At 48.7% G+C, this 12342-nt stretch overlaps 1 pseudogene; it reads left to right on the top strand.

Moving 5' to 3' along the window:
* The first annotated feature begins 9214 nt into the window (after positions 1 to 9214).
* On the top strand, positions 9215 to 11020 carry LOC136463159 (hydroquinone glucosyltransferase-like; annotated as a pseudogene).
* Positions 11021 to 12342: the final 1322 nt, after the last annotated feature.

Below are 12342 nucleotides of genomic sequence, written 5' to 3'. Positions count from 1 at the left end.
CACGTTTGCAGGACGACGGGTTGCCATTGAGGAGGGTCCGTCAGCACAGTAGCAGCCCCCACCAGCAGAGCCTCAGTCAGCCCAGGAGACTCAGGAGAGTCAGGAGACCGAGCCGGCACCTCAGCTACGCCGCTCGAGTCATACCAGTGCTGCAGTCCACCGAGGCCAGTTACACAGCGCAGGGGTTCACACCCTCCGCCCAGACCACAGGGTCCACCTCCAGTGGTACACCTCGACTTGAGGGCAGCTACAGCCAGGCAGGTTCAGCAGCTATGTTTTGTTGAGTTTGAGGTTTGGTTTCCTCCGAGGAGGGATGAGAGAGCAGCTGAGGGGTTCTACACGCCACTGCAGGAGGATTTCTACAATGCATATCTCAACAGTGGGGCAGTGTTCAGATCTCAGAGGGTCTGTCAGATAGAGTCTATTGTGGCAGTAGCCGGAGAGAGCATTCGACAATACTTGTCATATTTGCCAGGACTGACAGATTTGATTGGACGGACAGGCATATATGTACCATCTTGGGTCTGTCAGTTTTATGCCTCACTCTACATCGATCCTCATCACAGATACATTCACTTTGCTTTTAGAGGCAAAGACTACAGAGTGACGAGTGGCAGAGTCAGAGAGATACTGAGGCTACAGGAGCAGCCTGTCAAGATGCATGAGGTTTGTTATGGACAGCAGGAGCCTCCCAGGCATCCTCATGGAGGGTTGGTGCCTCCTACAGATTTAGTGCGACATTGCTTCAAGGAGCCGTTTGGAGAGGGGTCGAGTAGGAACCCCAGTGACTTGACTCCTACAGTGAGGATACTAGAGGCCATCATCAGGAGGACACTGCTTCCCAGGTTGGGATACAGGGAGGGCCTGACTCGCTTACAGCTCTGGCTTCTCAATGCCATCATGCAGATGACAGTATTTGACATCTGGGACCTCCTTCTTTCAGAGATGGAGGATACTATAGCTGAGGGATTCAAGGGTCGCAGGCAGCTTCCCTATGCTCACTAGATCACGTTCCTCATCCGCAGAGTTGTGCTTGATAAGCCCCCTGGTATGATGGATGAGTATACAGGTGCCACTACAGAGTTCCCAGCCTACAACCTATCACAGAGGATCAGACACGCCACTCCTTAGGCACCCAGATAGCCTAGCCATCATCCTGACGTGCCAGAGTCCGTAGCTCAATAGGATGAGATCATCAGAGGGATTGCAGCCACTGAGGAGGAGGAGCTAGAGGCACAGCAGGAGGTGAGCGAGTATAGTGATAGCTCTGACGACGACTACCAGCCTATACCTCAGATGCCTCCACGCAGACATGATGCAGAGGCCGGTAGCTCCAGTTCTGCTCCACCTGCTCCACAGACAGACCCCGCTCTCATTGCTATTCTTGAGCGGATGCAGCAGGATCAGACACGACAGGCACAGGAGACAGCTGCCAACTTCGCACAGTTTCAGGCTCGTTAGGACAAGTTCTAGTGGCAGCAGCAGCAGCTCCTTCAGCACCAGCAGTTACTTATGCAGCAGCAGCTCATGGGATTCATGCAGCATGTAGTAATAGCCATTGGGGTCCCACTGCCACAGCCTTCGCCCCAGCTTGCACAGCCTCCTACCACTTCGACGACTCCAGCAGTACAGCCCAGTGGGCTCTAGAGTCAGGGACAGCCTCCAGCTCAGTTTGCTTCACTGCCTATATAGGTGTCCCAGTGGTTAGCCTCACCCGTGGTAGCCCCGCAGTTCACTCCACTTTAGACGAGCTTCACACCAGAGCAGTCTTCCTCGCTATTCGTGCCTGAGACGTCAGTCTCCAGGAGTCTTGGAGCATCCTTCAGCGAGTTGACCGGCATGCCTACTCCGCCTCATATGCATACCGCCGGTCCATCTACAGCAGATCCAGTCGCAGTGACTACTCAGAGGCTCCCCTCGTCTGTCGCCTCGTCCGATCCTACGACAGACATACTTGCAGCTTCACAGGCAGCACCAGCCCCAGCTCAGACCTAGACCGCTTCAGCGACACTTCCTGCCACAGAGGGTCAGTCAGTTCAGAGCTCAGGGTCAGATGATGATGGTGCCCAGTTCCAGCTTGCCCCACGTTCTTCAGCGCCCGGCTCGTCCGCTGCTACCCCGCCCTAGGTTTTGGTGTTTGACGCCAAAGGGGGAGAGGGTGTTCGAGTATGTAGTCTCAGGGGGAGCTACATTTAGGGGGAGCTAGTTATATAGTATTAGCTTATTATATACATTTGGAGTTTTATTTGTGTGATACACTATTACTTATGCATTTGTGTGTTTACTTTCATGCATACTATTATATATATGTGATAGTGCTATCTACATGGTTGTGATATTTGACATGTGTGACTTCTACTTTGCTTTATCTATATGTCATATCACTTGTAATGCTCATTTGCTTTTGCTTCCGCGTTTATACTTCAAAGCAAATGAGCGTTGTTATTTGTACTCGTGCTTAATTCATATCCTTTGAGTACATTGTGTTGGCTTGGGTCATATAAGCTTGACTAACTCTCTTGTCCTTATTGACAAAAACTTATATGAACCAAGCCCGTCAAAAAAACCTCACTCCATAACATACTCGAGGTGGTATTGTCATCAATCACCAAAAAGGGGGAGATTGAAAGCATCTAGGCCCCTAGTTGGATTTCGGTGATTAATGTCAATACAAGATTACTATGACTAACGTGTGTTTTGCAGAGGCAATTAAGTTAGGTCATAGTAATGGAGATCGATTGGGCAATCGAGGTCGTCATGCCCCTACGATGGAAATTGTTTCGGTTTTCAAAGGATGGACGACAAGGTTAAGGATAACTAGTTCTAAGTGTCGATTGGAGTTGGAGAGACACTTAGAGTAGTTTAGGACTTTGTTTTTCCTTTGGCCGTACTATTAAGGGGGGTATGAACGGGTAGCTTGACCTAGTTGAGTCTAGTGAGTTAGGTGTGGTGCACACTTGTTAAAACTAGCTCTAGGTAGCTCCTATGAATGCCTAAGATCCTTTGGAGCAAACTTCATTCACATATGATCGAGAGTTGGAAGTGAATGGAGGGTCAAATACTGACCGGACGCTGGCTCCGGTGCGACCGGACGCTGGCCGCAGGGTCCGGTCGGTCCATTTGACTGAGGAGAACAAGTCTAGAGTGACCGGACGCTGGAAGGTCGAGTGACCGGACGCTGAGGACCAGCGTCCGGTCGACTCCAGTAAGGGTCTAGACTTGAGAAAGTGAGACCGGACGCGTCCGGTCAGTGGTGACCGGACCCTGTGTATCCAGCGTCCGGTCATTTCCAGTAAGCATCCAAGAGCGACCGGACGCGTCCGGTCGGTACTGACCGAACCCTGACAGCGTCCGGTCATCACTTGAAAAATGTTCGCGGGTTGAACTGACCGGAGCGTCCGGTCAAAACGATCGGAGCGTCCGGTCACCCCGCAGAAGCTCATAACGGTTCGTTTTTCAGGCTGCCTTATAAATAGAAGCTTCACTCGTGAGTGGAGCAACTTTTGCTCATTCCAACAGCTGAGAAACACGTTTGTGAGTGCCAAGAAGAGCAAGGTCCTAGTGAGGTGTTTGTGATTTGAGAATCCAAGAGAGTAGCCTCACTAGCAAATCAAGAGTAGCAAAGTGTGCATCCATCTTCTCATTAGGCTTTGCGTGGTCAAGTGAGAGTTCGTGCTTGTTACTCTTGGTGATCGCCATCACCTAGACGGCTTGGTGGTGATTGGGAGTGTGGTGTTCACCCGGCGGAGCTTGTGGGTGACCCTACTCAAGTTGTGAGCGGCTTTGGGTGATTCGCCGTGATGGAGTGTCGAAGAATCAACCCGTAGAGAGCACTTGATCCTTGCGCGGATCAAGGGGGAGCTACACCCTTGCGCGGGTGCTCCAACGAGGACTAGTGGGGAGTGGCGACTCTCCGATACCTCGGCAAAACATCGCCGCGTTCCTTCCTCTCTCTATTTACTATGAGCACTTACTTTGAGTATTTACTTTGAGCAATTCAATACTTGTTTTACATCCATAGAATTGCTTGCTAGAGTAAGTTTGGAACATAGGTTGCGGGGTTGTTGTGCTTTAGTTTGAAATAAACACTTTTCTAGGCACAAGGGGTTAACTGGGCTATCCGTAGGATTTGATTATTGCAAGAGAATTTAGAATTAGCCCAATTCACCCCCCCCCTCTTGGGCATCTTGATCCTTTCAACATCCATCTGATGTAATTCTAAATCGTAATGTGCTACAAGCGCCATTATGATTCTAAAAGGATCCTTACATGAGACTAGAGAAAATGTCTTATTATAATCTATACCTTCTCTTTGCGTGAAGCCTTTCGCCAAAAGTCGCGCTTTGAATCTTTCTATATTCCCTTTGGAGTCATGTTTGGTTTTGTAGACCCATTTATAGCCTACTATCTTGGCTCCTAAGTCCCAAACACCGTTGGTTTTTATTGATTTCATTTCACCTTCCATGGCTTCAAGCCACTTTGATGAGTAAGCTCTTCTCATGGCTTCTTCAAATGAGGTGGGATCACCCTCCATTTGAAATTCCTCACATTCATAAACTTCATAATCTTCAGGAATGGCTGATCTCCTGGCTCTTTGAGACCTTCTAGGGGCCTCGTTAGATGACGCTTATTCTATATGAGACTGTTGTTGCTCTTCCTCATGTGTGACAATGGGTTCTATGGGATCCTAAACGATAGGTTCCTCATGTTCATTCATTGTTCCACAGGAGAACTAACAACATGTGTTGTTACTACAGTGTCTTGCACTATTGGTACAACAACAACAGGTAGCGTGAAGAATGGTTCCTAAACCATCGAAGTGAGCACGTATACCCGCTTCTCTTCAAAATTAATTTCTCACACTACCATGCTCCCCCTGATCATATCATCCTCCAAGAACATAGCATGTCTTGTTTCTACAAACTTCATTTGTCTATCAGGACAATAGAAGCGGTAACCTTTTGACTTTTCTGGATAGCCAATGAAATGGCAACTGACTGTCTTAGAGTCTAACTTCCCTATGTTTAGGTTAAAGACTTTTGCCTCAGCTGGACAACCCCACACACATGAATGGTTAAGTGAGGGTTCATTTCCTGTCCACAACTCATATGGTGTTTTGGGCACCAACTTACTTGGCACACGATTAAGAATATGAATGGCGGCTTTCAACGCCTCCATCCATAAACTTATTGGTAGGATAGAGAAATTTATCATGCTTCTTACCATATCCATTAAGGTATGGGTGCGTCTTTTAGCTACTCCATTCTGTTGAGGCTCGCCTAGTGTAGAATACTGGGCAACTATGCCATTTTCCTATAAGAACCTTGCAAATGGTCCAGGAACTTGGTCATATGGGGTGTGTCGATTGTAGTACTCTCCCCCATGGTCAGACCTTACTACTTTAATCTTTAAGTTATGCTGATTTTCTACTTCAACCTTAAATATCTTAAATTTATCCAACACTTATGATCTTTCCTTAATTGGATAAATATAGCCAAAACGAGAATAATCATCTGTGAATGTTATAAATGAATCATAACCATCCACACTTTTCATAGGAAAAGAACCACAGATGTCTGTGTGAACTATTTCTAAAATTCTCGTGCTTCCTTTGTCATCTTTCTTTATTTTCTTAATGAACTTTCCTTTTATGCAATCAATGCATTGCTCTAAATCTAAAAATTCTAAAGGCAGAAGAATTGATTTCTTAATCAATCACTCTATTCTCCCCCTCAAAATATGGCCTAAACGACAGTGCCATAATTTCGAAGATACATCATGCACTCTCTTCCTCTTATTTGTTGCATTCATAGACGAGGAAGCATTTTCATTCTCAGAAAGTGATAAAAAAATAAAGCTTGTCTTGTCAGAAGGCAAGACCAACACACTTATTATTAATCACAATCCGACATTTGCCATTATCAAAATGGCAATCATATCCACCATCATCTAATCTTGAAATACTTATCAAGTTTCTATGCAAAGAGGGTACATAAAGAATATCTGAAAGTTGAAGTCTAAAACCATCATCAAATTCTAGAGAAAGATCTCCAATGGCTTTAACTTTAGCTTCAACTCCATTTGTAACTTTAATTCTTCTTTCTCCTCTTTGCAGGGTTCTCCTCGTACGGAATCCCTTTAATGAATTTGCAACATGAACAGTTGCACCTGAATCAATCCACCAAGTAGATTTTGCATAACTTAAATACAAGGATTCATCTATGAATATAATGAAATCCTCACCTCTCTTCAGAAGGTTCTTCAGGAAGTCTAGACCGTCCCTCTGGTAATGTCCATGCTTCTTGCACCATTTACACTGATCTTTCTCAACTTGAGCATTGTTGTTATTCTGATGATGGTCATTCTAAGGGGCTTTTCCTTGAGGTTTGGCATTCTTATTGAAGTTCTTCTACTTGTTGTCCTTCACAAGGTTAGAGAGTCACCTTGTGAGCTTTTCAGCCTCTCCTCATCTTGAACACACATTGCAATGAGCTTCTCTATATCCCATTTGTAGGGCTGCATATTGTAATTAACAACAAAAAATTTGTATTCCTTAGGTAAGAAAGCAAAAGCCAAATGAATCAGGAACTCATCCTTGAGGCCCAAATCCATTGGCTTCAGCTTCGAAGCCGTGTTGCTCATGTTCAATATGTGCTCTCTGATACTGCCACCAGTGTATTTCTTATTGAACAATTTCTTGATCAAAGTACTAGCATAAGCCTTTGAAGAGCTTTGTGGCGGTATCACAATCTAGGATAGACCCCCTTATAGCATCTAAAATTGTGGACTTAGCCACCATCAAGCACTTGTGGTTTAAAATGTCCTATTTCTTGCGTTCGAGATCATATTTCATCCACACTTCTGTATGATCTCGCTACCGAGCAGTGAAATCAGCATCAGACTCATTTTCTTCCCTCACCAGGTCCACTGGCTCAGTAGGACACGGAAAGGTAAGCGCTAGGTCATTTTTAGACAGCGCAAATGCTAGTTCATACTTCTCTCGCCATACCCTGTAGTTGCCCCCTTTAAGAGGCGGTATGTGCGAGATAAAAGGCATTGGGTTGAGTCCTGAAAAACACCGTCAGAGATAGTGAGAAAATTGACATAATAATTGCATGTCTTAATTTAACGTTGGTCAAAATTAAAACATACAAGTTTCTTTTACACTAATTTTACATCACCGTTTGTCAGAAATAGAATTAATGCATAGAAAACTTTATGAATAACCATTATAATATTGCTATTATCAACGTTGGTCAGAAAAATAACAATATTATAATTTACAGAATAAAAATAACTGCTCTTCAAATTAAATTCTCCCGTCGGTTCGAATTTAATTAGAAGATAATAAACTTTAACATTGCAGCGGAACACATGAAACAATTATTTATCTACTTTTCAGAAGCATTTTACTGTACTAATCTACTCTCTGAAAAAAATTATCCCATTGGTTCAAATTTTGATAGAGATTGAAACTGAACAAAAAATCATCAAAATTTGCTTCTAAAAATGAGTAAAACAATAACTCAGTTTCTACTGTTCATTTGGCCCAGCCCGTTGAAACAGTGCTCGGCCCAGCGGCAAAATGCCGCCCACGCTCGGGGCCCAGCAACGGCCCAACACAGCGCGCGCGCCCGCTCCTCCTCGCCCAGGCCACAACCTAGGCTTGGGCCGGGATTCTCCAACCCCGCCTAGGCCAATTTCGGTCCAGCGAACGCCGACCGTCCATCGCGATCCGACAACCATCCACGCTCCTTGCAAGATCAAAACCGGCATCTGCGGCCGCATCCGAAAACCCTAAGCTCATTCTCACCTCCATCTGTCTCCTCTCCTCAGCACCACGGACAGAAGAAGAGCAGCGATGCGGCTCCACCGCCGGTCCCCTCGTCGGCGTGCGCGCTCGCCCTAGGCTGAGTGTGCCGTAGTCGAGCGGTCTGGACAATGGTGCCCTGATCCCCACACGCGCTGTGGTGGGCTCACCCTAAACCCTAGATCTTCCCCCTTTTCTCCTCAGTGCAACCGACGTCATAGAAGAAGAGTGCGACGCCGGCGTGGGTCCCCTCGCTAGAGCGCGCGCTCCCTAGTGGGTGAGCGCGCCGCCATCGAGCGGTCCTGTGTCGGTGCCTAGAGCCCGTGCGTCGGCGACTAAGCATCGAGCGGTGGCTCGGCCTATTCTGCCCGCACGACGATGGGATTCTACAGCGCGACGGCGATGGTGACGCGCGGTGGGGAGTCCAGGTAGGTCCTCCCCTCCTTTGTCCTTACTCTAGGGTTAGGGTTAGGGTTTCGGGTGGGATTTTAATCTGATTCGAATCGAGTCCCCTCCTTCTGATTTCTTCGTGATTTCTACCCCAAAGACTAGATCTACATCTAGACTAGGCGACTGATACCATTGATAGATGTTTAGGATCACCTAGTTGTAGATCTAGCGGGTGTATACTTGAATTTAGAACATGGCAAACCTTAGAACATAAGCTAAAGCGAGAAACAAAAAGAGAGAGAGAGAGGGTGCAGAGATGCAAACTAACGGCCGCCTTCGAGGAAGACGAGCTGGCTATGGCGGTGCTTGTCGGTGACACGGTGAAGTCCGGCGGTGAAGACGCGGTCGCAGTGGCGGCAGTGCAGAGGCGGCGGTGGCCGGTGGCGGTGCTTCCCGTCGCTGATAGCGCCCCCTCTCTAGATCGGCTAGGGTTATGATGTAGGTGGGGTGTCTGGCGGCTCAGGTGAACCTCATGCCTTGTACCCCGGCCCCCACCTCTCTTTTTATGGCGTTGTGCGACGGGGGCCCACCAAACATGGAGCGGTTGGACGCTCCCGATCAGGGCGCGAATCCAAGGGTCTAATTGGGTCAATTGGTAGAGATCAATCTAACAACTGTGATATGAGGTCAAATCTTCAATGGCTTACCAAATCCTAATGTCAAATATCAAACTCCCGCTGCAAATAAGTTCTTGGACTGATTCCAGTGTCTAAACCAATCGGAGGCAAAGACATGGGAAACACGTACAGCAATCTCTGTAATCCATTATTTTTTCCATAAAGGTCGTTGAATTATTCTCTCATCATCACATTAATCGTATACTTGCAATATTGCACCCATCATCACCTGCTCTTCAGTTAGCCTAACTGGCTTAGAAAATTTGATTCCACTTGAATGGAGTCAAGTTTTATATTTTCACTGCGATCTATACTAAGTCAAAGCACCAATTGTAGATCTAGCTAGAGAGGGCTCCATTGTGCGCCGTGGCCATGCATTGTTTGACATAACGCTCAAAACTACTACGAAGTGAGGCGCCACCTAGGCACACCAACCATACGTGTGCGAGGGTGACATTTCAACATGGCTGCGACGACCACCGGTGCAAGTGACACATCGTCGGCGTCGACCGAGTGGCCGTCGCCGTCGGAGCTCATGGAGAAGCTTCCGTCACAGCAGCAGGTTGAGGTTGTGCTGTTCGCGAGCCCCGGAGCGGGCCACCTCATCCCGCTGGTGGAGCTCGCGCGGCGGCTCGCCACGGACCATGGCTTCGCGGTCACGCTGGTCACGCTCACCGGCATGTCCGACCCAGCCAAGGAAGCCGCGGTGCTGTCCTCGCTGCCGTCCTCAGTCGCGACCGCGGTGCTCCCTGCCGTGTCCCTCGACGACCTCCCGCCAGACATCGGCTTCGGTACCCTCATGTTCGAGCTCGTCCGGCGCTCGCTGCCACACCTCCGCGCGCTCCTGGAGGGCGCCAGCCACGGCCCGGTGACCGCGCTCGTCTGCGACTTCTTCGGAACCGCGGCGCTGCCGCTCGGCGCGGAGCTCGGCGCGCAGGGGTACGTATTCTTCGCGAACAGCTTAGCCATGATCTCCATCATGCGCCACATTGTGGAGCTCCATGGCGACGACGCCATCACCGGCGAATACCGTGACCTCCCGGACCCGCTCCCGCTCCCTGGAGGCCCGGTTCTCCGCCACGCCGACCTCCCAGAGGGGTTCCGGGACCGGAACGACCCGGTGTACGCCTATCTCGTTGAGGACGCGCGGAGATACGGCCGTGCCGACGGCTTCTTGGTCAACAGCTTCGAGGAGCTGGAGGTCGCCATGGCGGAAACGTTCAAGCGGGACGCCGAGGATGGCGCGTTCCCGCCGGTGTACCCTGTGGGGCCCTTCGTCCGGTCAAGCTCCAGCGAAGAAGCCGATGAATCGGCTCGGCATGCTTGGAGTGGCTGGATCGCCAGCCGGAGGACTCGGTGGTATACATCTCCTTCGGCACCGGGGGCGCGCTATCCGTGGAGCAGACGGCCGAGTTCGCCGCCGGGCTGGAGATGAGCGGCCACAGGTTTCTTTGGGTCGTTCGCATGCCGAGCCTCGACGGCAACCCCTGCGCCCTGGGGACGATCCCCGGCGACAAGGACGACCCACTGGCATGGCTGCCAGAGGGATTCTTGGAAAGGACGAGCGGCCGGGGCCTCGCCGTCGTGGCGTGGGCGCCGTAGGTGCGCGTGCTGTCCCACCCGGCGACGGCGTCCTTCGTATCGCACTGCGGCTGGAACTCGACGCTGGAGAGCGTGGCGGCCGGCGTGCCGATGGTCGCGTGGCCACTGTACGCGGAGCAGAAGACGAACGCGGCCATCCTGACCGAGGTGACCGGCGTGGCCCTGCGGCCGGCGGCGCGCGGCGACGGCCACGGATTGGTGACGCGCGAGGAGATCGCGGCCGCGGTGAGGGAGCTCATGGAGGGGGAGAAGGGAAGCGCGGTGCGCGGCCGGGCGAGAGAGCTGCGTCAGGCTTCGAAGCGGGCGTGGTCGTCGGAAGGGCCTTCCCGGCGAGCGATTGGGGAGGTCGCCGGCAAGATGAAGGCTGCCGCTGCACTGGTCAACGGGAATGGATCGATTGCATGATTCGTTTTGTTCCCGTGAATCAGATGAGATAAAAACTAAATTTTCTGTTAATTCAAGTAATTTTTGTTCTCCTCAATACCATTCCGTGGGTGTAGTAATTATTATGGTTTATGGACTAGAAGTACTCTCTTTTTTTTTTTTTGCGTACGTGTTTCTCTTCTCCTAAGATAATTTTCTGAAAAGAAATCTCACTGGATGTCATAATTTAGCTCTTATTATAGGAGTACAAAAGGAACTTGAAGCATTACAAAGGCAGCTTAAGAACTTATTCTTGTTCTCATGCTTGATCTAAAGTTTTCGTATCAATTCGTTAACTTTAGTGAACCTATAACCTAAGCCAACCATAATTATAAAGGTCACTCCACTACAACTGTGCGGAATAGAAAAATTCGTTGTACCTAGCGAAACATGAGGCCGAGTTTGATCACTCTGTATTCTGAATTTAGGAAACTCGGAGCATCTCTAGTGAGAAGTTGAAAGCGAACTTTAGTAGGACGCATGCAAACTGAACCAAACTAGTGAAGAAAGTGAACCAAGCGTGGAGAGAAATAACTGAACCTTGGTCTGGTTTTTTCAGATCAGCCGGTTGTTCCTCCTCATAAAACACTGTTCATCAACCAGCCGCTACAGTGTTCTTCTCTCACAAAACCAGCCAATTAGAAAAATCTTGAGTGTCCTCCCCATTGATAAATATGGGCACATTGTGACCGTGCTACATCAAGGTGATCTTTCCACCGCTACACCGACACAAATCTTGGGAAAGATCAATGCTCATGAGATGTACATGCACATCACACCACAAGATGGCTCATCCTCTACAAAGAAGAAAGAGAAGGACTTTGCATTCAAAGCTAGCCAAGACAAGGGCAAAGCAAGACTTGAGTATGAAAGCTCAAGTGATGAAGATGATGAAGAAAGCCTTGCCCTCATGGTAAAGAAGACCACCAAGATGCTAAAAAGGCTAAATAAGAGTGGCATCAAGTTTGATAGCAAGAAGAAGAAGTTCTTTACTAGCTCAAGAAGAAAGCCAATCTCCGAGATGGATTGCTACAATTGTGGTGAACTTGGCCACCTAGCTCATCAATGCACAAAGCCTAAGAAAGAAAAGTTCAAGAACAAGGGCAAGAAAGATGAGTCAAGCGATGAAGATGAAAAGAAAAAGAACAAGCCATACAAGAAGAGATATGGCAAGTGTAGAGAAGAAGAAGGCTCAAGCTCAACACCAACAATCAAAGCCAAAGCCAAAGCCAAAGAGATGTTTTGAGTGTGGACAAGAAGGCCACTTTGCTCATGAGTGTCAAACTCCACCACCACAACCCTTGCCCAAGCATGCTAGACCCTTTGCCTTCAATGCTCACTACATGCTTAGAAAAGATTCGAGTGGAAAAATGAAAGTCATGTTCTTAGGTCCCCCCAACAAGAGTAGGCCTAAGAAAATTTGGGTGGCTAAGTCACTTG

This window comes from Miscanthus floridulus, chromosome 7 (genome assembly GCF_019320115.1).
Source record: "Miscanthus floridulus cultivar M001 chromosome 7, ASM1932011v1, whole genome shotgun sequence".
Lineage (NCBI taxonomy): Eukaryota > Viridiplantae > Streptophyta > Magnoliopsida > Poales > Poaceae > Miscanthus > Miscanthus floridulus.
Note: the sequence above shows the minus strand (reverse complement) of the source record. Positions and strands in the feature narration are given on the sequence as shown.